We start from the raw sequence: 27,288 nt of genomic DNA, 5'->3' as shown, positions 1-27,288 counted from the left end.
TCAAATTGGTAAGATGGGAAAGACTAGTTTCAAAAGCAAAAACTAACATTTTGAAGAAATCTTAGAGCTTTTGCATACATACTTATGTGGACCTATTGGAATCAAAGTTACAGTGGAGATAAGTTTTTTGTTCTTTTCGCTAATGATTATTCTAGAATGATGACTGTAATGTATCTGAAAGAAAAATTAGAAGATTTTCAAAAATTCAAGTGAGATCTGGTAAGACTAGAAAAAGAAACTAGAAAGAAATTGAAATGTTTGAGATCAGATAGAGGTGGTGAATTCATCTCCAATGAATTCAATGAATTCTGCATTGAAAAAGGAATTAAAAGTCAAGTATCAGCTCTTGGTATACCTCAGCAGAATGGTATAGCTAAAAGAAGGAATAGATCCATCATGGATTGTGCAAGAACATTGATGATAGAAAAGAATGTTGCAATCAAATATTGGAAGGAAGCTATCAACACTGCAATTCATACCTTGAACAGAGTATAGTTGAAGAAAGATTCAAACCAAACTCCTTATGAACTATTGTATGGCTACAAACCTTATGTAGGTTACTTGAAAGTATTTGAAAGAAAATGTTATATTTTGAAAGAATATAGGTAAGGTAGATTTGATGTCAAAGGTGATGAAGGCATAATCCTAGGATACTCCTACACAAGTAAAGCATACAAGTGTTTGAATTTGTCTATTCATAAGATCATAGAAAGTGCACATGTGAGAATTGATGAGTTTGTAGAAAAGAGTAAGGAAAAAAGTAATAAAGAGCTTGGGGATTATAGAAGATTTGTGTACTATTAACCTGATACCCTTCTAAATCTATCTAAAAGAAAGGAGGCTTCACCTCCCAAGTCCCCAAAATCTCCAATAGCTACCAAGTTGCAGACACCCTAATCACAGTCTGAAGGACCTGAGTCACAGTTAAAGGCTACCAAGCTAGAGAAAATTGAGTTTGATGGACTTGAGTCATAGATAGTGGACCTGAGCTTGATACTGAAGTTCATGATGAAATTAGTGAAACTCATTCCAAATCCAAAGAACCTGTGTTAGCAAGATATTTTAGAATACATCATGCACCTGATCAGTTCATTGGAGACAAATCAAATGGAACAATGACAAGAAACAAATTGGAAGGTACATGTTTACTTGTTGAATTTGAACCTAGAAATGTTAAAGATGCATTGGATAATGAAAGCTAGATTGAAGCAATAAATAAAGAAATAGAACAGATAGAGAAGAACAAAACTTGGACTCGTGTTTCTAGACCCAAGGATAAAAATGTAATTGGCACAAAGTGGGTATTTAGAAACAAGCTTAATGAAGACGGAGAAGTTCCCAGAAATAAAGCAAGGTTAGTATGTAAAGGCTATTCTCAAGAAGAAGGTATTGATTATGGTGAAACTTTTGCTCCTATTGCAAGATTAGAAGGTGTTAGAGCTTCACTAGCATATGCAGCTCACAAAGGATTTAAAGTTTATCAAATGGATGCAAAATATGCTTTCCTAAATGGAATTCTTGATAAGAAGTCTACATTGAACAACCTAAAGGTTTTGTAGATCCTAGAAAAAGAGACATGGTATGCAAATTACACAAGGCATTATATGGTTTCAATCAAGCTCCTATAGCTTGCTATGAAAGACTTCATAACTAATTGGTGCAGATTGGTTTTCAAAGGACAAATTATAGTAGTAATATGTATATCAAAGAAGGACCAGACAAAAGGATTGTATTGGAAGAAATATTTATTGATGATACTTTATTCATAGGAAATGATGACTTGTACAAGACATTTTCAGAAGAAATGAGTAAAGAATTTGAGATGTCTATGTTTGGTGAGATAAAGTTCTTTGTTGGATTGTAGATTCAATGGAAGAAAGATGGTATCTACATTACTCAATCTAAATATATCAAGGAGATACTAAAGAAATTTGGAATGGGTGATTCAAGACCAGTTGGAACTTCTATGTCCACTAGACATAACCTTTCCAAAAATGATGATTCCAAAGAGGTAGATCAAACCACATATAGATCAATGATTAAAAAATTATAGTATGTAGTGCATACAAGGCCTGATATTGCATTGGCAGTAGGTATGGTGGCAAGATTCTCAGTAAATCCCAAAGAAAATTACATCATGGCAATCAAGAGAATCATAAGATATTTGAAAGATCTGAAGACTATGGTTTATGGTACAAAATAGGAGGTAATTTGGATTTAAAAGTACTCAAAGATGTTGATTAGGCAGGAAGTATTGATGACAAAAAAAACACCAGTGGTGGAGCATTATTTCTTGGTAAAACACTAGTGTCTTGGACAAGAAAAAAACAAAATTATATCCTTCAGTCCACAATAGAGGCATAATATGTAGTAGCAATAGTCAATTGCTCTAATATTGTTTGGTTCAAACAACTATTGGTAGGTATGAAGGTAAAGATCAAGGATCCAATAGTCATATACTTTGATAACACCAGTTTAATCAATATATCAAAGAATCTAGTGATGCATACCAAAATAAAGCACATTGCCATTAAATATTATTTCTTGAGAGAATTGGTGCAAGATAAAGAAGTCAGATTGAAATATGTAAATACAAAAGACCAAATTGTAGACATATTCACCAAGCCATTGACCTAAGGATGCATTTATGTTACATCCCAATTTTTGACCTAAAATTGTAACTAATTATAGTCGTTGAACCTTATTTCTTTATGTTCATGTGAAAATTGAATTAGTTTAATATAGTCGTTGTTATATCATGTTAGTTAGAGTCGTTGCATAATCCTTCACGTTCATGTGAAATTGAATTAGTTAATTATAGTTGTTATTATAACATGTCGGATATAGTTGTTGCTTATTCCTTCATGCTCATGTGAAATTGAATTAGTTAATTATAGTTGTTGAATTGATTTAATTATCATATGAAATTGAGTTAGTTAATTCTAGCCATTGTATTAATTTATTCATCATCATGTGAAATGGAGTCAGTTAATTGTAGCCATTGTACATATATGATGAATAAGTTAGTTATTATGATATTGATAAAAAATTTAATGGTCACTTAATGATTTTAATTATCAATTTATAAATCTTGAATTGATGTTTAGGCAAGTATGTTGTTGTGACTAATCATAGGATGAAGACTAGAGAGAGAGGGGAAGCATTGTGAAATGAGGTCATCAGAAGGGGATGGTCATAAGGTTCAGTCATCAGAAATGACAGGTTTGACTTAAAAACCACCTGGCAAGGTTATTAGGACTTGGCAACATAATTTCATGGTAGAATTGCATGAGCTATGAGTAAAACAATATATATTAAAAACAATACAAATAAACATAAGTTCTTACCTTTAAGAAATTATCAAATAATAATATTATTTAAATATTATTTTATTCACTTAACTATGATCATAGATAAATAATTATAAAGTGGCATCATTACATTAAACTCATTAATCCAATAATCCCACCTTACATTTATGTACCTATAAACTTAATCAAGAAAAAAAGATAATATAAACAATATTAATTATTTAAATAAACTCTTCATCTTCTTTTCTTTTTAATTTTTTCCTCTTTCTCTTTATTTCTTTCTAGCCGATTGAATAAAAGAATTTGAATATGATATTGAAATGGATGGAAGCCAAAAGGTCTGGCTCGTATCTTTATTATGAAACCATCAAGCATAACTTGGCACTCATATTTCTAGCTTTGGTGTCCATTATTACTTTAGGCTTTCAAGCCATTTGCATCTGAGTTTCCCTAGCTAGTAATCAAATTAGTTGCAAAAGTAACAGAGGGTTTTACCTTGCATACGGTTGAATAAGCTTGATGCAGTTTGGAGTCTTCTCAAGCATCTGAGCTATTCATTAACTTTGCAATGTCACACAAGGTTCTATAATTGCATACAATGAAAATGTCTACCATTCCATACTATTTTTTAATGCATGGTAATCATTCCTGTAGCAGTCATACTTGTTCTTTAGCTTCAATTTAAGTGTGCTAGTATTATTGTAGAAACTATGATTTGAGATTGAAGTTTTTCTTTACCTTTTTGCTCTGCCTCTGAGACAATCATAATGCATATAAGTGAGTGAAGTTGAATAAGACTTCTTTATAATCAATATGACCTTCTTAAGATCAGTTAGTTGCCATAAAATTAATTTCCTTTTCAAGTCTGAAACTTTCATGGTATTCGTATATGCAATAATCTAAATCCTTCTTGAAAATCTGTCATCTCGAATTACATTTATTTTTGCTATGTGATATAATGATTATTAACTAAGAATAGACGATAGACTAGAGTACCAAGGAGTTCACCAAGCTAAAAGCTAGAATATGATGAAGAAATACATGATATATCTAAAAAGTTAATTGATGACACCAAGGAATCACTGGCTAGATGGCCTAATTATGGTGAGGAAGCATAGAAGAACCTATTAAAGAAAAATACAAGAATGAAATCAGTAACCAGTATACACATAAATAAACTAATGCATTAGCTCATGCAAGTTCCACTTTTGAAATGAGTTGTCAAGCTGAGTGATGGAGATCGGGTTTGAAACCCACATTTTGAAATCCTTGGCTAGGGTGGAATTAGGAAAATTTGCTAGAAACAATTGATCTTTTTGTTGTCCAGATGCTTTAGTTATTTCATCAAATAACTATTGGGACCTCAACCCACCTGGATACTCTAATGGTTGGATCAATGAACATCCCAAGCCTAACCTCAGGGTAGGGAGGATCCTTCTATTAAATTAGAACCTGTGGGGATAAGTAAAGGTCTGCGGTTGGGAGGTTAAGCCTATGTCAATGCTTCTCCTCTCACCAAAGCTAGAGCTTGGACAACCGATTAAGGAAGGTTCACAAATAATCTGTATGTTCTTTTAAATTTGTAAGTTTAGTTTTTCTTTTCAAGCTTGAAAGTCATATACTTTAAATTAGTATGTTGAGATAGTTAAATGATCATGTATATTTCATTTGAATCTCTTTTCAAGTACATTTATTTTTGGTTAAAAACTAGAGGTGGTTAAATAATTACTTTCTAGTTGTAAATGTTTTAAATCTTTAATCTTGGAAGTTTAGCATTTGTAATTTAGATTTATTTCAGTTTAAACAATAGAACGATGTCATGTGAACAAGACTAAATTAGATAGTTCGAGACTATAATTTAGTTTGTAAGAAACTAGAATATTACAATTTATGTATCTAAGAAGTAAGCTAGGGGAAATTCCCCTATCTAAAGCTTACTAATGCATCAATCAGAGCATGTTGAAGATTAATTAGTTGGTGTAGTATTGACAAGCACATATTGCAAATGAATTAGTACTTGAGGTACATTGATATTAACTAATTATTGTCTTTGGCATGAGATATCAAAGAGGGAGAAGTTTTTTGTCATAGAAAATTTTGTAAAAAGAAAGAGATGTCAATGAGGGAGAATGAACTTGGCAGAGTTTGCTATCAGAAGAAGTTTTCTGACAAAGGGAGAAATTGAAGGCAGAAAGAGTTCACACTGATAGAGGGAGTTGTCATAGATGAGAATCAAAATGAAACTAAGGATATTTCCTTACTTTATTCTTTCTCTTAAAATTTTGATGTATTATGACATGTTGTGTTGCCATCAATGCCAAATAGGGAGATTGTTGAATAAAATGGATTAATTGTGTATTGTCTTTGATGTTACACAAAATGTCATATCATTATCAGTCAGTGTATGTTGAGCTCACTGGGGCATTGAAGATAGTTTTCTATGTCTACCGAGCATTCCAGAGTTTACCTAGTTCATAAGATAATTTCTACTGAGTTCACTTGGGCACCAAAGGAAATTTTGCAAAAGATGAGTGTTAATCGAGCTCACTCAGTTAATAAAGGAAATGTTGCTTGGAACCAGTTTCAACTAAGCTCACTCAATTACTAAAGGAACTTTGTGTATATGTAGTGTTGACTGAGTTCACTTGGTTAATACACAAAAATCATTTTTGAGTTAGTTTCTACCGAGCAGGATTGGCTAACACAGGATTTTCTTGTTTTGGCATGTTAAGTTCAATTGATTTATTTTTTGGTTCTAGCTGACTGAGAAGATGAATATTAATTATTCTAAGTTGTATTCTAGCCAACTTGACAAAATAAAAGATATAAATATAATGTTAAGTTGAGGATTAGAAAATGTGAATGCATGTAAGAAAATTGAAGATTTAATAATGCTAAGAGGAAGTGAACTAGAAGGATAAACATAATATCCTGGTGGAGTTGAAAAGATATATTTGATCAAGAAGGATCAAGTATCTAAGCTAGAATTGAGATCTGTAATCAAAAATTTAGTTGCATCAAAAATCAAGTCATCTCATTGTTACTCTCTAACCATCATAGCAGTGATATAAATCTCTTAACAGAGTTGGCTTAACAACAATTTATAAATCTTCTAACAAGGTGGCATTTCTATTGAATTGTTTGAAGACCTCTAACAAGGCCACTCCTAATAGGGTGATTAAATCATCTAAGAGGGTCACACCTAACAGTTTGTTTTGTAACCTTTAATAGGGTTGGCTCCTAACATGGCCCACTTCAGAAGAGTGAAAATCAGTAACTAGCTACAATTGGTATTTTTTCCCAAATTAGGTTTCCACGTTAAATCTTGGTGTCAAATGTGTTCATTTATTTCTCTTATATATTTTCTAGTAAGTTAAAGTAATATTAATCACAGATAACCTCTTAAGATTTTTATGTTAGGCGTTTGAGGAATTTCAATATTTACTAAGTTACAACATTTTTCTATGTGTTTGTCGAGCATAAAAAAATTTTAATTTTCAGAGTTTGTTTTGTACTGAAATCTAAGGGATCTGGGATTTATTTTAGTGGTAACTGATTCACCCCTCCCCTCTCAGTTACTCTTCTTATATTTCCAAAAAATGTGGTCAAGCTCACTCATCATAATATTGTATGTATGGAAAGTTATTCAAGTTGCAAGGCAGAAGATTAAGGTTATTGCTAAGTGTAATGTGTTCTTAATGTGGTCTTATAATAATTAATTGAGAAGGTCTAACAACCGACTTAGGGAATTGTTTTATGGATTTGGTATAAAGGAAGGACATTTTCCATTATCAAGAATGACATGAAAAAGTGATTTGTAAGCAGTACAAAGAGAAAAATGTGAAGTTGAGAAGAGTAGAGCGGAAGTGAAGGAAACTTCATTTTTGTGGTTTTATTGTGTGATCTAAGGTTTGATATTTGGATTTGAGGTTTGTGACCTGGTCTACAAGGTTTGAGAGTGATTGGTTCAATTGATAGAATAAAGGAAGGAGAAAATTTACAATAGATTACTTGTTTGGACAGAGATCTCTTCTTGTAATTAAAATTGCATGTTTGGGTAGTGGGCTTTTCTTGCATACATTGTACTACAACTCCTAATAGGGTTGGCACAACTCCTAACAGGGTTGGCACAACTTCTAATAGGGACTCTATGTACTAAATGTTGCAATAAGCTCCTAATAGGGTGAATCCTCTAAAAAGGAATATTTATATTGGTACATCATCTGGTGGGCATCATTCCCACTGGGGTTTTCCCTCTGATCAAGGGTTTCCCTAGTTAACATATCTAGTCTAATTGTCTATGTGCATCTTGTTATGGGCATTATTTACTTTGGATGAATGGATAAGATTGTTTAAGGATAATAAATATTTTAATTGTTGAGTAATTGATTCACTTCCCCCTTAGTTATCTTGGTGGACTATTGTTTCTAACATTTGGGATCAAAGCATTAGGTCCTTGAAGATAAAGTTTAACAACTTTGGGAGATCTTGGTGAGAGAAGATAGTCCAAAATTAGATAGTGAAAATCTTGACATAGAAGATAGAAAATCTTGGTGGGTTATCCAAAGAAGACATGAAGATAAAGGAAATTATTGATCTAGTTATAAAAAGGTAAAAAAGGAGGTATGGAATTTTTTTCTTGTTCGACATGTAATGAGTTTGTTCATTTTTCATCTACATGCCCTAAAAGAGTAAGAAAAACTAGAAAGAGTTTTCTTTTGTATGAAGATGAAGAATTTAAAGTAAGTATGGAAAGATTCTTGAAAGATTGTGATAATGAGCTTGAAATGGTTAAGGAAAAGGAAGTAGTAGAAGAGATAGCCTTCATAACTATTGTTGATCTAGAGGCTAACCCTAAAAAATGTGGAAGTTATCACTAATGATTTGCAGAATGGGAATTAGATTGAAGAATAGAGATATGATCCTAGAACAGAAGAAAGAGTTGAGTTGAGAACCCCTACATAGAATGGTACAGCAGAGAGAAGGAACAGATCAGTAGTAGAAGCTGCAAGAGCTATGTTAGCTGAGAATGAAGTATCCAATATGTTTTGGAGAGAAGCTATGAATACAATAGTCTACACTCTAAATAGAGTATAGGTTAGGAAACACACAAACAAGACCCCTTATGAACTATAGTTTGGTCACACACCTATAGTTAAGTATTTCAAAAATTTTGACAGTAAGTGTTATATCAAAAGAGATGATGATATTGGTAAGTTTCATGCTAGAAGTTATGAAGGAATGTTTCTTGGTTATTCATTGAAAAGCAAGGCTTATAGATGTTATAATAAAAAAACTAAGACTATTATGGAAAGTACAAATGTAAGAGTTGATAAGAAATTTAGGATACAAGAAAGAATAGTTGAGTACAATTCAGATGATGATTTTGTTACTAAACAAAGGAACAATAAATTATTCTTTGAGACTAAAAATGATTTTTAGAATGAAGGAGAGTTAAGGCAGGAATAAAGCTCAGAACCTTTGGCAGAGCCAAGAGTTGAGATAACAACTCCTACTTTGGGAAAGAATATGATAAAGAACCACCCATCCGAGTAGATCAACAGAAGAAAAGATAAAAGTGTGATAAAAAGAAGCAGAGTCAATGAAGAACTATGTCTGATATGTTAAGTTGAACCTAAGAATGTAGATGAACAATGCAAAGATGATCATTGGAAACAAGGTATGAAAGAGGAATTGAATCAAATAGTAAAGAATGAGACATGGGAATTGGTCCCCAGACTAGTAGACTAGAATGTGATAAGAACTAAATGGGTATTTAGAAACAAGATGAATGTACAAAGAGAAGTTATAAGGAACAAAGCAAGATTGGTATGTAAAGTTTATTCATAGCGAGAAGGAATAGACTAAGATGAGACCTATGCTCCTTTGGCTAGAATTCAAGTAGTAAGATTATTCTTACCATATGTAGCATATAAGAAATTCAAAGTATATCAGATGGATGTCAAGTTAGCATTTCTGAATGGAGAACTTGAAGAAGAGGTATACATTGAAAAACTTGAAGTTTGTCCTGTGATAGATGACAAGGACATAATATGCAGATTAAAGAAAGCATTTTATCACTTGAAGAAAGCACCCACAACGTAGTATGCAAGGTTGGATAAGCATTTGACAAAACTTGGATATAGAAAAGGTATGGCAGATAGTAATCTCTATTTGAAATAAATTGATGATGGACTAATAATTTTGGTAATATTTGTTGATGATATCATATTTAGAGGAAATGATGAGGAAAGTCAAAAGTTTGCAGAAGAAATGAAGAAAAAAATTGAAATGAGTATGATAGGAGAAATGAAATATTTTCTAGGATTGCTGATTGTATAGAATAAAGAAGGAATCTTTATTTCTCAGACTAAGTACTTGAAGGATTTACTAAAAAGGTTTGGTTTTGAAACATGCAAACCTGTTGGAACACCTATGGTAATTGGACACAAGTTATCTACAAAGGATGAGACACCTAATATTGAGTAGAAGAAGTACAGATCTATGATCGAAGATTTGCAATATCTGACTCACAAAATGTAATGCCCCACCCAAAGATCCTTGGAAACAAGGATTCAAATCAAGCCAAGATATATATATTTTTTTACAAGTATGAATGCACAAGACAACATCATACAGGGATCACAAAGATTGCAACGGAAGACTTCAACACAATCTCGACAACCAATGAATCTCCGAACGCCACTACCCAACTGACACAACCAAACAAAAGCCAACAACCACCACAACAAGATGAGGGCACAAGAAAATACCACTCATCAACAAAACACCAAGCTGGGGTAAAATGCAGAATCACAAAATTTGGCTAAGCCTGAAATCTTGAAGCCCTGAAAATTGGCTAAGTTTGGATTTCTGAAGCCCTGAAATTTCCTAGAATCCATAACTTATCTTCAAGAGGTCTGAAACCTATCTCAAATGTATCTTAACTATAAGAAATTAAATATACATCAAATTAAACTTGAATGATATATTTTAAACCCCAACAGACTAAAACTGAAACACGAAAACTCGATTTCAAGAGAAATCGATAGAATACAAAATGCAGTAGCATAGGGTCAAAGAATGCCCAAACAGGTATCCAAAACCACTCTCAAAAAGATCGGATCACGAAGAAAAGTGCCCGCTGATGGCATGCGTAGGTTTTTCACAAAAATCGTGCAACACTTTTTACTAAGGGAGGGCGATACTTCTCCTTAAGGCGTGCGACACTCTTCCAGTGTCATACGACATTTCTTAAGAAGGCATGCGACACTTTTCAGCATCGTACAAAATTTCTCAAGAAGGCGTGCGACACTCTTCCAGAGTCATACGACATTTCTCAAGAAGGCATGCGATACTTTACAGTGTCGCACGACATAGTTTGAATGGGCATGCGATACTTTTTAAAGTGTCGCACCATGCTGAACAAATGTCACCCATAGAAACACGAAAACACTCCCAGAAGCAAAAAGGACCAAAATTAGAGCAAAGAACCTCCACACCAGGGAGTACCGGATCCACAAAGGCTCGAGGAATGAACACTCGAGTGCAAGAACAACACAGAAAGGAGAACATCTACCATCTAAACTACAATAGCAAAGAACACACTGAAAATAAACATCGCAGTGAACTGAACAACCAAACTAAGTACGTGGTTCCTCCCAACTGTCAATAGCATCGTAAGACCATCGTGGATCCTAGCCATCCCCCGCGCGTAACATCCCAAGCCACCGACCAAATCATCAGTACTTTCGTAATAGGGACGTCACTACTAAAACATGCATAATAACAGCATAAAAAAATCTAACATGCTAGTGATAACATATAAGATAATCCTACAGTAGATAACATCACCTATCACATGCTAAACAACAGTAAGCAACAGATATACTACTAAAGAAAATCACATCATCTAATCATATGCTAAACATCATAATAAGGGAATGCGCCAAATAAAATAACATCATCTAAACATGATATACAAGCATCCCAATGAAAGCATAAATCACAAGAAAGCATACTCCGAACCCGAAGTACCAAGTGAAGATATCTAGCAATGGTCACATTAGGACAAAAGATCATCTCTGTACACCGATCCCTAGCAGTGGTGAAGGTAGCTACGCCTCCCAACCACGTGGCACCCATAGGCCCACACTCGCCATTCTGATGGAGATAAAGATCCAACCACAAACACACAAAAATTACAACATCCATGGCTAATACTCACGCTAGATAGTATGATGGCTGAACCAAGAACCTAAGACAATGCAAGGAGTATAGGTCCTGGTCAGACACTCAATAGGCTACTATGTAGGGACTAACATCATGGAGAGTTGCTTGGCATCAAAAAGCCCAAGCTAGGACTTGCGCAGATTCAACATCCCTCAATGGAAAGGCTCTTGCACCCCAAACCTTTTTATTATCTTAAGTTTTATTATTATTCACACATTTATTTAATTTTCACTTAATTAAAGCTTCCTTCACCAACCCTCTGGGCACAATGATCACCAGGCTGCGAGGTAGAAGCCCCCTCCATATGCTACCCTACCCTACCCATGCTCATCCTACAACAAGTGCCCATGAGTATGCATTCTCCCATCCCAACCCCAATGATCATAACTTTCAGCAAATCCACGGAAGATCAGGCCTCGCAAGTCACCCAACAAATGTACGCGCACGTACTCGTGTGTGGCACACCACCATCACAAAGATCATAACACAAGGACAGGAATGAGAACACAATGCAAAGAAAACACCCAACTGAAAGCAACACGGGAAGGATGGATTCTACATGAATCTCAAAGCCAATAAAATCATACATCATGAAATCACTCAACCGGCCTCAATCCGAGAGTATGGATTCTACATGAATTCTAATGATGTAACAAGACCAAACATCGTGAACTCACTCAATCGGCCTCAATCCGAGAGTATAGATTCTACACGAATCCTAGCATTCACGAAACAAAAGCAAAGGTCCAACAAAAACCATAACAAGTATAAAATCACTCAACCGAACACAACGTCAGGAGTACAGATGCAACATGCATCCCAATGCAACATAAAAGTGCAAAAGTGGTCTGACTGATATCCAATTGGATCATCAAGGTCCACGACCCACATTGTGCCAAGAAAACTCGAAAAAACAGGGTGGCATGCAAAATGAGGTAAAAACCCCAAAAATTTTGAAAACTTCAAAATTAAAACCCATTTGGCCTTTGGGTTCAAAAACCCCAAAAATCCAAAAATAAATGGAATCAGGCACCGTATGCAAAAACGGCCAGCATAACGGCATAAAATCCCAAACCCTCATCCCAAAAAATAGGGAAATGTTCATACCCGCCCAACTAGGTAGAACTAGCATACAGAAACGGAGGGGAACACTAGTTCTCAGCCTCCAAACAAACAGCTACCAAAAATAGAAGCAGAAACAATAAAACAGGAAAGCCCTACCTCACAGCCAAAAGAGCAAAATGAAAATCTGAACCATAAAATAAAATGCTCGCAGAAGTGGCTGAAAATCGCGACAATCCAAGGTTTCCCCGAGCTGGATCCAACAAGCTCAACCTTGCGACGATCCCACGCCCGTAGCTCCCAGAATGAACAAAACAGTAAATCCTCATGAAGGGGATTTTGGGTTTTACTCTCCAACTTTCTAATTTGAAAGTGAGAAGTGAGGAATTAAATTCTTCTTTGGATACTTATTCACTTTTCAGGTGAATAATCGATTAGGGCATTTAACCAGCCAATCTAGTTAAACCCCGAATCGACCCAAACGAAAACAGGCTATTCCTATAAATAGGAATTCATCTATGGCAAAGCTGCCAGAAATTAAAATAAATCAATTAAAAAGCTCGAAAACCCAAAAACACGTAAATCTCCTTAAACAACTTTCGCGACAATGCGAACCTCTAAATGTACAAACACGCTTATAGGTCTAATCACATAATGCAATGAGTTCGGATTTAATAATCATCGAATGGTTTTAATTAAACATTTTAATAAAGGATATGTCGACCATACAAGGATGACATTGGTAAAATATGAAAGGCTGAATCACTAACTCCATGTGCCACTGCCAGGGATATAAATCCTGCACACTAAACAGCACGATCAAGTGCAATTGCATATAATAACATAGCCAAAGCAATAAATGCATTAAATCACCTAATTTAACCTTTTATTTAATTATATTAAAATAATCTATTTACATCACTCACGTTTGCATAAAGCATAACAACGCAGGAATGAAGTAAATAACCATAGCATTAAATCCATCACATAACATAATCAGAGATATGTCCAAATACCAAGTAACCAGATATCAGCATAAAACACACTGTCATCTCAAAATGGCATCATCATGCAATATGATTAACTGAATAGCATAGTAGTCTAATATCTATGATACTGGAACCAAAGAGTAACATTTGACCCTCAGGTCATCTCAAATGTAAAACATCACATAAGAATAGATATCTCTCAGATCAAAATAAAACAAGGTAAATGTCTGCAGCACATAACCAAATAATCCAACAAGAACAATCCATTCTAATTACTTAAACATTTAATAATGATTGATTACTCTGCATTAAAAAGGCATTTAAAACACATAAGAAAACACGGTCATAAACATGACTAACCACTGCTACAGGAACCTAGTCCAGTGTAGCATGGTAAAAAGAACATAGTGCAATCTCTGCACACATCTCAGGGTAATCACGGAACAACCTCATGATACCACATCGATCCTGGTAACCACTGGCACAAACCTCAGTGAACCAAAAATCACATCATAATCTCAAAGATCAGTCAAAAGCATAATCAATGCAACTGATAAAGAAACATAAATCCAAACACCTCAACGGTGTAGACCACTCAGGGTCACAATCATGATCCCATCACAACAAAAGATCGGCAAGGGTGCATCCATCAGGACGACTTACGAAAGTCAAATGGGAGAGGCACTACACACAAGGCCGGATCTAATAAATGTAGTTGGAATTGTTGCAAGATTTCAAGTTGATCCTAGAGAAGCACACTATGCAACAGTCAAAAGGATATATAGATATCTGAAACGAACACCAGAGCTTGGATTGTGGTATGTCAAATCTAATGATTTTACTCTATGTGCTTATATTGATGTTGATTGGCTAGGCAGTATGGATGATAGAAAGAGCACTAGTGGTGGAGCCTTCTTTCTTGGAGGAAGATTGGTTTCTTGGCTAAGAAATAAGCAAGATTGTACCTCAAAAAGTATAGCAGAAGTAGAATATGTCATAGCAGAAAATAATTATAGTCAAGTTGTTTGAATGAAGAAGATGCTGAATGATATAAGGATAGAATTCAATGAACCTATTGTCATACATTATGGCAACACAAACACAGTAAGTATGTCTAAGAATCTAGTGTTGCATTCGAAGACCAAGCACATTTCTATCAAGTATCACATGTTGAGAGAGAAAGTTGTAGAAAAGGAAATTAGATTGGAGTATACAAGCACTAAAGATAAGATTGTGGATATATTCACTAAGCCTCTTCCCAAAGAGACTTTTGAGTATTTGTGAGTTATGTTAGGGGTTATGCCCCTTCCTACTTCAGAGTAGAAGATGAATTTATGCATCAGGCTAGTGTAACAAAGCACTATTATTGTTTTGGACTAAATAATTGACAATTAATAAATTCAACTTATCTCTGCAACATGAAGTACTTTATGCCAAAAATTAGTCAACCTTGTATTAATCTTTCCATTAGGTACATACAGGATTCCAAGATGACCATTACAAAATGAGACTCAATTCGGTTTATCTCCTCAAAATTGACAAATGGAAAAGAGCCAATTTTTAGTTACAATCATTATATCAAAATGTGAAAGGACAGGATTAGAATCACTTTGGCTTCTTTCCTTTTTCTGACTTTGCCTTATAGGCTTTGGCGATAACAATGATTAGGATCAACTCCTCATGTCTATGAACATGAACATTAGTGTATCTTCAGAGCCACTTGGATTGCTCTATGGCTAGGTCTTTGATGGCATTTGACCACTCCTATATTTCTTCCACAACCACATGTACACACTCGCCAAGCCTTTGGAGCTCTGACACTCTATCTTGATGATCAAAAGATTTTTGTGTTAAGTTATCTAGATAATTGGAGAAGTTCTTTTGCATGATAGAAACTCCAACTACCCCTTTCCCTTCTCCACTAGCTTGGGAATCTATATGTAGACCTCTTAGTAATTCATAGTCTCTGTCCTAATCCTTTTTAACTTTGACCTTCATTTCCTTTAATCTTTATTTTTCCACTAGGATCATTTCAAATTTGAATTGCATGCTCTATAGCCATCAAATAAAGGCTCATCTCCCTTAGGCAAAATCTTTGCCTCTATTGCTTCGTTAGTTTTTATGTGAATAATCATCTTCAATAAGGAGACGTAGTCTTCACTCTTAGCTTTTTTGGCTAACAAGGTAGTTGATTAGTCGAGATATTATCTTTTTTTGTTTTGAGCCTCAGTACTACATTACTGAGCTATTCTATAATTGCAAGTCCCTCAGACTTGAGTTTTTCACTCTATTCCCCACCAATTTGCCTGAAACACTTGTCTTCTTTTAACTGGGAGATGATAGCCTGAATGTTAGTAGTTGTAGGATCACTAGTGGTTGATATTCCTAAGATGCTTTCTAGCAGGGTGACTAGTTTCCTGATGAAGCAATTAAGTTCATGAATCTCTGCCTTCATTCCAACTTTATATAGTTTAAGGCTTTCAAGTTTTCCTTCTATCACATCATTTGTTGATTTCCATAGGCCGATTGTGGTGTCATGTCTAACTTCTATGAGGTGTACACAATGCAATGTGAAGTTCTCTTCAAACATATCTTCAATTCTCCCCTCCTTGGTGGGACTAGCAATCTCCATAGTCAAGTGACCTATATCAGGATCTTTTCTGAGGATTGACAGGGTCATTTGCTTCTTAACTTTACTCAAAGGTGATCCAAAATGGATAGCTAAAGATAAAGTTTCTTTGTTAGGGACTCTCTCTTCTTTCATCTTCCTCTTTTTGTCCAAGGTGTCTTCCAGCCATGATTCTATGTCAATCACCTTAGATGCAGTCCTGAGAGTGTCTACACTGAACATTTTCCTTTTGACTGGAGTCAATGTCTTTGTAGCTAAAGAGAAAGGGTTCTTTGGGACCTAGGAAATAAGTTTTGAAACTTTGGGACCCTTTTCTATTTTTGTAGTCTTCTTTGAAACTTTGTCGAACTTAGTAGACTCTCTCTCATTTCTTACATCATCTCCAAGGTCCACCACTTGTATTTGAGGACTACTTGGTAGGAATAATGAAACATTTATAGATGATATAGGACTGCTATGGGGTGAGAGAGCCACTATAACTACATTGTCCTTTAATTCCTCTGCCTTCTTCTTAGCCTCCATTTCAATTCTAATCATTAGTATTGAACCACCCTGACAAGTTATATAAGGAGGGACAGTCTTGTCAGGAGGTTGGTCACCCCCACCAACTAGTTGCGCAGGTCCTTAAGTGGTAGGCAATATTGTGCCTAAGGGACTACTTTGAGAAGATGAGGATGCCACTACATTCAAAGATGCTTGGAGGGTCATGCATTTGATCCTACTTCACCATGTTGTGGTCCACTCGACCCATTTTCTAGTTCTCTTGTAGATCCTAACCATCATCATATCAAGGTCTTCCACAACTTCTTCATAAGGTTCTGAACTTGTGGGAGCACCTCTTAGCTTGGTTAAGTAGGTATTGCTATAAATGTTTTGACTGTCATATTTTACTCCTTCCACATCTATATTAACCTTATACATCTTCACTTGGTCGACTATTAATCTAGCAAAGGCTTGATCAGAACTCTCGAATTCATCTTTGCAATTGGCCCAATAGTCCTCAATGGTAGTTATGTGCTTTATCATGCTCCCTATTTGCAAAACATCTTTGGCATACCCATTTAGGTCAAACATGGGCCTCAGGACTTCATACATGTCCAGCTTATATTTCTTCTCAAACACCTTCATCATGTTTTTGGCGTTGGACTGGGTGTCACAGCTGAAGGCTCCAACTTTCATGGGGAATTCATACCCTTTCTTCTTTAGGCTCCCACTTAGTATATTCAGTTGTAGGGATTTTTGTATGATCTTGATCAATACAATCATGTCACTTAGATACCTTGGTAGCTTTAAGGGAAATCCATCAAATGCTACAAGACACAAATAAGAAAATGATGAGAATTGAATGAAGTGACATCCAAATTGACTAATGGTAGCCATGGCTTCTGGGTTGAATCTCCTTTCTAGGAATCCATATAGATCCCCACAAATACTCATAGTAAATATGTCATTCACCTTAACATAATCCGCATAACTATTCTATAATTGTAGATAGGGATAAAACTCATAAGATTTAACATCATCAAGGAAATTCTCTAATCTTGGGAGGTCGTGCCATAATTGCAATGATGCCAACATGTAAATCAAGAAGGAAGACATGTAGAATGTATTATAGAACTTGGCTACCCAAAGAGCATTGGATAAAATATTTCTTACCTCTTGCACCCAACCAATGTATTGGGTATTTGAGAAAATTTCTTGAACTAAACAGAAATACTGCTCAACAAAATTCAAAGCTTCTACCTCACCTTTCAACCTATTCAGAAGGACCAAAATATCAATGATTTATGGCTTAAGGTTGGTCCCAAACAAGGTTTTGGGAATTTTACTCTTATCACTTCTTGGTTTCTGGAACCATGGAAACATTGCTTGCCTGTCAATTGAGATTAGCATTGTATCATCAAGGAGCACAATTTGCCTGGTTTATAGGTTGTAGTGATGAATGCATTCATAAATCAACTCAAGGGCTTGGACTATGATTGGGAAACTAGCTACCTCAACTAGACCACATCCTCAAAGCCTTTTGGTGATAAGATGAATTTGTTTGGATTTCAGCCTTTTCTAGAAGTTTGCCATGTCAAAGAAGCGGAGAGAAGTATTTGTGAAAGATGCAAACTTGATACCAATTAACCCATCAAAATCCATGAGCTTGGTTTCCATGAGTTTGTGAACAAGATTTTGAATCAAGAAAGTGAATCAGGAAATGAATGCAATAGTCATAGGTTTTTCAAAAGTTAATTGTATTGTTAGAATGAAAAATCAAAGAAAAAAGTGGTAACTTATTCAACTACTTGTGCATCTTTATATGAAAGATTCAATCCATTCGTTGATCTTCAGAATTCATGCCACAAGAATGAATTTAAGTAAATACCTATTGGATAGTAAAGGTGAGAGTTCAATGGGAATCTAGAGGTCTTTTCACTATTCTGTTGAACTCAACGGTAGCTTTCTATATTTCCACTACTTACTTTTCTGTTTTCCTTTAAGTTCCAAAAAAGCTACCATTAGGGTACCCTATTGAGGAAAATTCATTGAATGAGATTATTTATATATTTATTCTTCCTTAATGATTCAATCTAGTCCAATATCATTCTGACACACTTTGAAATCAATACAAGAGTTAAAGTTAACCATTAACTTGATTTTCTTGAAAAATCAAAACATTGTCTCTATGGGTTGGAAACCCACCGAGGAGAACACATTTTCCATTTTTCTATTGTTGCTTCCTTTTAATTCAAATCTTTGACAATAGCACTTATGGAAGTTTGGAATGCTTGGTTAAGGTGTGAGGACTTATTTGAGAGTGATCAAACCTCATTTTTTTGCTTCAACTCATTTTACGGAAAATTGTCTTCATGGGTTCAAAACCCACCGAGGAGAAGATGACTTTAGGTTTTTTGCCAAGGCTTGAATACTCGAGTAACAATGAGTCTAAAAAATGCCTAGAGATCTTAACTTAGATTTGAGCATTAATTTATCATAGGATCCTTCACCTTTTGCATGATTTTAATCCATCTATATCTTAAAGTGCTTATTTCGGGAAATCACCTTCATGGGTCAGAAACCCGTCGAGCAGGAGATGAATTTCAAATTTTTTTCCAATGCTTGCTTATCAAGGAGTGGTATCCCGAGACTAAATATGGAACATGATTGATCATCAAATAAGTCATTTCAATCTCTATTGGACTAGGTACTAACTTACCCAACCAATCACAAGGTAAAACAAACACCCACGTGATAATACAAAAAGAGAAGGTGAAATGGGACAATCTGATAGAGATCACGTAATCTTTTGGACTTATACTTAGACTCAAACATAGCCAAGGATTTTAATCACTCTCCTTATTAAAAAATACTCACTTTTTCCAATTGGTTAGAAAACAAAAAGTGGGGCAATAGGTTTTTTGCCAAAAAGTTGGAATGACTTCGTAATGGTTGTGACTAATTTTGTTCTTGGATCTAATACCCTAAAATTTGATGATGTGATTGGTGTTATTTTGAGTGACGAAAATCATAGGAAAACCTTAGGTGGATCTACATCAGAAAGTGCTTTGAATGCTCAAAGCAGAGGCAAAATGACTGAGAGAGGAAGTAATTCTAGAAATCGTGGGAAATCAAGATGAAAGTCAAAGGGGAAGAGGTCTCAATTGAGGGGACCAAAAGATTGTTGGTACTGTAGGAAACTAGGGCATTAGAAGAAAGATTGTTGGACTCAAAAGAACAATGAAGGAGATAAATTAGAAGGGCACAAGGAGGTAAATGTGGTAAGTAACAAATCTAAAGAGGATACTTTTCTTCTTTCTTTAGAAAGTGTTTATGATTCATAAGTTCTAGATTACAATGCTTCATTTCATGCTACACCCCATAGAGGTTACTTTATTGATTATGTCCAAGGGGATTTTGGGCTTGTTTATTTATGGGATAATGAACCCTACCAAATTTTTGGAAAGGGAAAAGTTAAAATTAAGTTGCAGAATGGGAATCATTGGTTACTACATGAAGTTAGACATGTTCCAAGTCTGAGTAGCAATTTAATTTCAAGAGGACAACTTGGTGATGAGGGTTGTGCAGTTACTTTTAATGATAAAAATTGGAAGGTTTCAAAAGGTTCCCTTGTAGTAGAAAAAGGTGTAAAAATAGGCACCTTATATCTCTGTACAGGTCATACTGTTTCTTCTACTTTAATTATTTTAGAGAAAAATGAAAGTTCAAGAATAGTTGTTGCAGTTGAGCAGGGAGAACAAATAGTTGTTGTAAATTCTGATATAGCACTATGACACAACAGACTTGAGCACATGAGTGAGAAATGTATGAAATTACTTCATTCAAAGAAAGTTTTACCAGATCTAAAATGTGTTAATATGGATTTTTGTGAAAGTTGTGTGTATGGAAACAAAAGAGGGTGAGTTTTGTGAAGAGTGGGAAGGGGAAAAAATGAGAAATTAGAGCTTGTGCATTCTGATGTATGGGGACTAGCTAAGGTATCATCCCTTGGTGGATCTCATTATTATGTTACATTCATTGATGATGTAATTAGAAAACTATGGGTTCATTTTGTTAGATATAGATCTCATGTATTTGTAATTTTTAAGAAATGGAAATGCTTGGTTGAAAATGAGTCTAGTAAGAGATTAAAATGTCTCAGATCTGATAATGGTGGTGAGTATTGCAGCAAATAATTTGAATATTATTGCTCCACTAATGGTACTTGCAAACAGAAAATTGTTCCAAGGACTCCAAAGAAAAATGGAGTGGTTGATGACAATAATGGAGTATGCAATGAGCATGAGGTTGCATGTTGGGCTGCCCTTAAACATGTGGGTGTAGGTTGTCAAAACCATTGTATATTTAATTAATAGAGGTCCCTCTATTACTTTGAGTTATGGTATCTTAGAGAAAGAATGAGTTGATCAGAAGGTGAGTTATTATTTTTTCAAAACCTTTGGTTGTGAAGCATTTGCACATATAGATTCTAAAAATAGAACCAAGCTGGAAGCTAAGTCAAAAAAATGTGTATTTGTTGGATATGGCATTGATGAATTTAGTTATAAGCTTTGGGATTTTGAAAATCATAAAATTATAAGAAGCAGGGATGTCATATTCAATGAGAAAGTGTTGTACAAAGATCCATTGCAACAACTTTAGAAGAAAGAAAATGATTGTGTAGTGTTGGATGATACTCCAAAAGATGATGTTCCAATAGTTCCTCATGATCTGTAACAACTGCAACAACAAATACCACACACCCCAGTAAATGTCAAACAATCAACAAGGCTAAGCAAACCTGCAGAAAGATTTTCTCTTTTTTTGTATTCTATTTTACTTACTGATGTTGGTGAACTTGAATTTTATGATGAAGTTGTGCGGGTGGATACAAAGATTCAATGGGATTCTACAATGAAAGAAGAAATGGACTCTTTGTTTAAAAATAAGACATGAGATTTATGCAAGTTACCTGCAAGTAAAGGGGATTTATAGAATAAATGGGTTTATAGGTTGAAAGAAGAGAATGGAGGTAAGAAAAGATTTAAACCCAGGTTAATGGTAAGAGGATTCACATAGAAAAAGGGCATTGATTTTGATAAGATATTTTCTCATGTTGTTAAAATTACTTCTATTCATGGTGTTCTAAGTATTATGGCTACTAAATATTTACATTTGAAGTAGCTTGATGTTAAAATAGTCTTTCTTCATGGTGCTTTGGATGAAGACATTTATATGGAATAACCACAGGGATTTGAGGTCTAATGTAAGGAGAATCTAGTGTGCAGATTGAAGAAAAAATGATATGGCTCAAAGCAAGCATCTCGACAACGGTATCTAAATTTGATAGTTTTATGCATGAGCATGGATACAGTAGGTGTCATTTAGATCATTGTGCTCAATTTAAGAGGTTAGATGATGACTTCCACATTATTTTATGTTTATACTTTGATGATATGCTTGTAGTTGAGTCTAACGTGGATCACATTAAGGGGTTAAAAGAATAGTTAGCACATTCATTTTCTATGAAGGATTTAGGGGTGGCAAAGCAAATCCTTGGTATGAAGATTTGTAGAAATAGAAAGAACCAAGAATTGACATTGTCTCAAGTTGCTTGTATTAAGAAGGCATTGCAGTATTTCTCTATGGAGAATCCCAAAGCTGTCAACACACCTTTACTTGGTCATTTGAAGTTGATTGAGGATATGTGTCCAAAGACATAAGAAGATGAGGATAAGATTGTTGAAAACAATGGGTTAATTATGTATTGTCTTTGATGTTACATAGAATGAAATATCACTAGCAGTCAGTCTATGTTGAACTCACTCAAGCAATGAAGACAATTTCATGCGTTTGCCAAGCATTTCTAAGTTTGCCAAGTTCAAAAGATAGTGTCTATCGAGTTCACTCAGGCTTCAAAGGGAAGTTTGCAAAAGTTAAGTTTTAACCGAGCTCACTCAATTAATGAAGGAAATGTTGGATGGAACCAGTGTCAATCAAGCTCACTTAGTTACCAAAGGAACTTTGAGAATATGGAGTGTTAATCAAGTTCACTTGATTAACACATGAAAATTGTTTCTGAATTAATGTCTACCGAGTAGGGTCGACTAACAAAGAATTTTATTGTTTTGGCATATTGAGTTCAATTGATATGTTTTTTGGTTCTAGCCGACTGAGGAGATGAATATTAAGTATTCTAAGTTATATTTAAGCTGACCTGACAATGTGTAAGATATAAATATAATGTCAAGTTGAGAATTGAATGTGGGAATATAAAAAAAGATTTGAAGATGCTCAGAGGAAGCAAATTAGAAGGATAGACAAAATATCCTTGTTGAGCTGCAAAGATACATTTGATTAGAAAGGATCAAGTATACAAGCCAAAAATGAGATATGTAATTAGCAATTCAGTTGCATCACAAATTAGGTCATCTCATTATTACTCTCTAACCATTGTAGTAGTGATCTAAATCTCTTAACAGATTTGGCTTAACAGTTATTTTTAAATCCTCTAACAAGGTGGCATTTCTAAGATTGAAATGTCTAAAGACCTCTAACAAGGTCATTACTAACAAGATGATCAAATCCTCTAACAAGATCACACCTAACAGTGTGTTTTGTAACCTTTAACAGGGTTAGTTCCTAATAGGACTCACTTTAGAAGCATAAAAATTAGTAACTAGTTGCAATTGATGGTTTTCCCCAAATTGAGTTTCCACATTAAATATTGGTGTCACTTGTGTTCATGCTATTTATTTTATGTATATGCAACTACGTTAAGTAAGATTAGTTAGAGATAATATCTCAAGTTTTTCATATTAAGCAATTGCCAAATTATTTCAGTGTTTTCTAAGTTACAACATTTGCTAGTGTAAACTGAGTGACTGTGTGTTTATCGAGCATCAGTACTTTCAGTAAAGTTTAGTCTAACATCTAAGGGATCTAAGATTTTTTTTTTTGGTAACTGATTCACCCCTCCCCTCTCATTTACTCCTCTTATATTTCCAACAATAAAGTAAAGTTTAGTCTAACATCTAAGGGATCTAGGATTTTTTTTTTGGTAACTGATTCATCCCTCCCCTCTCATTTACTCCTCTTATATTTCCAACAATTGGTATCAGAGCCTCTTGGTGCCTGCAGAGAAATGTTTCAAGGACCTAAGCTAAAGATTGGGATGTTTTAAAGGAGAGAGGTTCCCAAGCTGACCAAAGATAACTTTGAAGCATGGAAGGAACTTATGAAGTTGCATTTGGAAACTATTAGTGATTCAATTTTGTAGTATTTAGAAACTACTTACAAGGTTCCTACTAGAACATTGGTTGTGAAATAGATTGCTCAAAAGAAAAATCATAATATCATGATGATTGACATAGCATCAGCTCTTAGCTATGTTGAATTTGATAAAGTCAAAGGATGTGCTATTTCTCATGACATGTGGACCAAACTAAAGAATATCTATGGAAGTGAGGATAATGTGAAAAGAGCTAAGGCAGAAAGCTTGAGAGGTCAGTTTGATCAGATGAAGATGAGGGAAGATGAAAACATTGTGAAATATGTTGAAAGAATCAAAGCCAGTGTAAGTGCCATTGATGAGTCCTGATAGTGCCCTGTTTTTGTTAATATTTTGCCTCATACATTTCCCACTTCTTTGGCATAAAATTCCCTTTTTGCATAACTATTGATAGGAAATTAGAATATTTAAGTACTTCTCTAAAGAGGGAAGAATAATTCCTAAAAAGTTATTAAGTTTATGAAAATGATATATTGTGAATTGATGCTGCTATAGGAGCTAAGTAAAACAAGGATGTGTAAGAGTGGAGCCAGCCGTTTGAGTGGAGGAACAGTTTGAAAATTATAGTTTTGCTATGATATTTTCAGCAAATAGTTTGAATGTTTAAAACAGAATAGTTTCTGGCTATATGTTATTTTAGGCCAAGATCATTTTCCAAAACAGTTATATGGCTAGTGGCCAAAACAAACTATTTTCCATATTTAGGGAATAGGTTGTTTTGTCATTCAATTTTAATTGATTTGGTTAAAACTTATTAAGTCTATATAAGTGAATGTAAATCGCAAAGACAGATAACGCATGACATATGAAAAATACTCTCCTTATATTACTTTTGGAAATCTGGGATATTGAGAACATGTAGTCTCTGCATTAGTTGATTTTTAGACATCTCTCACCCTGTGAACCAGAGGAGGGCCCCCTCTTGGGAAGCTCGGTGAGATCACTTTAGTTTATTTTGTAAGCATTTTGCAGTGATTGATTCTTTACGAATCTTTCTATAGATTAATTTGAATGTGCGTATTTATGTATTTCTCAATTATTAGAGTTCATTGATGCCTGTTATTGTTAATCAAATATTTTATTGCCCGATGAAATAGTTGGTTGAAACATTTGTATCTGTTTCGCTTATCATTTCTTTATCACTGCTTAAATCTCCATCCGTTCGTTAAACCACTTCCTGTCCTATTCACCATATTTCTTGTTGCACTAATCATACTCCATGTTACTCTTATCATACTTCCTGCTACACTCAGTTTATTGCAAATAACCTCCTGCCACCACTAAACCTCCTGTCGCAATCCAAGTAAAATTAGACCAACCTTTTATTCGGGTAGAACTTTGTTATAGTATTTGTAAAGACATTATAATTAATTAATTATAGTAGTATTTGTGAATTATTTAGAGATGTGTTAATAATAATCATAGTATTCATAAAGACATTATGTGCAACTATTAAAGTGTGAGTGTTAGATTAGAATTCTTTCTACAAAAACTAATCTTAAGTGTGTGGAAATTTGAACAATTCAATTTATTGGCAAGTAGTAATTGCATTCATAAACCTCTTGATTTATTATCCTCACCCATTGAGCAAATAGTCGTGATATCTCTCATAAGTCTACGATTCCCGGATTGACATTCTTAGGGTAATGTTTTATTTGACTATATCCATATAAAGACCATCCAATTGAACCTTAGTTTTACCCAACATTTTTGGCACCATTGCCGGGGAGAGATATTAAAGGTGTGAAATTATAATAAGTCAAGATAGGAACAGTGAGCCCTTGAGAAATCTTGAGCAATTGTTGACCTTGCTTAGGATAGTACCTTTGGTTTCCACTGCAGTAAATCATTTAGGTGCATGAATAGGCCTAGAGATAGTCAAGGTAGATTTGTTAAGAAGGAATCCATAGGTAGCTCAAAAAATCAAAAATCACAAAAAGAGAAAAATCCATCAACCATTGAAATCAAATCAAGCGGTGAAGTTAAAGTCTAGCCATTCCCTCAATTCACCTCTCCTACTACACCCTCTAAAACTGTTGAACAGTTTGTAAAATCATACGAAATTAGGTGTAGTAAGCCTCTAGAGCCTCAAGAACAACCCTTTAAAACATATTTTACACCTTGGGCAACCAAATTTTTTGAAGAAGTCATGGCTGACAATGTCGAAAATGACAATGTAGGGGGAAGTAATGCTGAAAACAATAGGAATGAAATTGTTCAACATAATACAACCTTCAAATTTCCTATTTAGCCTCCCATTGATGATGCCCCTATGAAAAATATCCCTCACTCAACACTTCCCATATTTCGAGGGTCAACCTCCGAGGATCCTAATATGTTCCTATTCGAATTTGATGTCCTTTGTAATAGCTACGATTATCAAAGTGATGCACAAAAATTAAAGCTCTTTCCAGCTACTTTGAAAGATGTTGCATTACTATGGTTCATGAGTCTTAGGGACATTAGAACATGGAACCAAATGAAAGATGCTTTTCTATCCAAATATCAAGAGTACTGTAAGACCAAGGAAGTATGGGATGAAATCTTTCGCATGACTCAATGAGAAGAAGAGTCAGTTGAAGATTTTTTGGAACGTTTTGCCTTTAGCCTACAACACTCATGACGTCGTAATTTGACTACAGAAACCATTAAGATGCTTTTCTTAAGAGGGATTTGTGATGAAACCATGGATGCCTTGAATTTAATTGGAAAAGGTGATATTTCTAAAATGTCCTTTGAAGATATTTGCGATATATGCAAGAATTATTCACGGTCTCATCGATCTATTCCCAAGAATTCAAGTAAGTTTTCTACTATGGGTAATGCATCAGGTATTTCCAAGCGTGAAATTGGTAATTTATTGGAAGATCTTAAAACTGACTTATTAAACCATATGGGTAAACAAATTGATATGTTGTATTCGCGCAGGAAACACGAGGAAGCTGAAAAGGCCTTGGTAGTATATTGTCCAACTTGTCGTAAGAAGCATGGACCAGAGGATTGCCCTTATAATCAGACTCATGTAGCATCACTTGAGGAAGCTAGTAAGACTTCAACGCTATGACCTCTTCCTAAAGGGATAATTCCTATGGAATATATCGAAGAACTAGTTTATTATATGGCTCCACAATGCCAGTTTTTACCTAGAGGGTTCTCCAATGAATATTTTTTTGGACCACCTCAACAATTCTCTAACCAAGGCCCATGGTATGGAGGTTATCAACAACCTCAACCTTATTAGCAATGGCCCCAAAGCTTTCATCCTAGTACACAACCATGGCATCAAACATG

This window comes from Cupressus sempervirens, chromosome 10, assembly GCF_028749045.1.
Source record: "Cupressus sempervirens isolate cs-2001-9-10 chromosome 10, ASM2874904v1, whole genome shotgun sequence".
Classification (NCBI taxonomy): domain Eukaryota; kingdom Viridiplantae; phylum Streptophyta; class Pinopsida; order Cupressales; family Cupressaceae; genus Cupressus; species Cupressus sempervirens.
The sequence above is the reverse complement of the archived record's forward strand: the minus strand, read 5'-3'. Positions refer to the sequence as shown.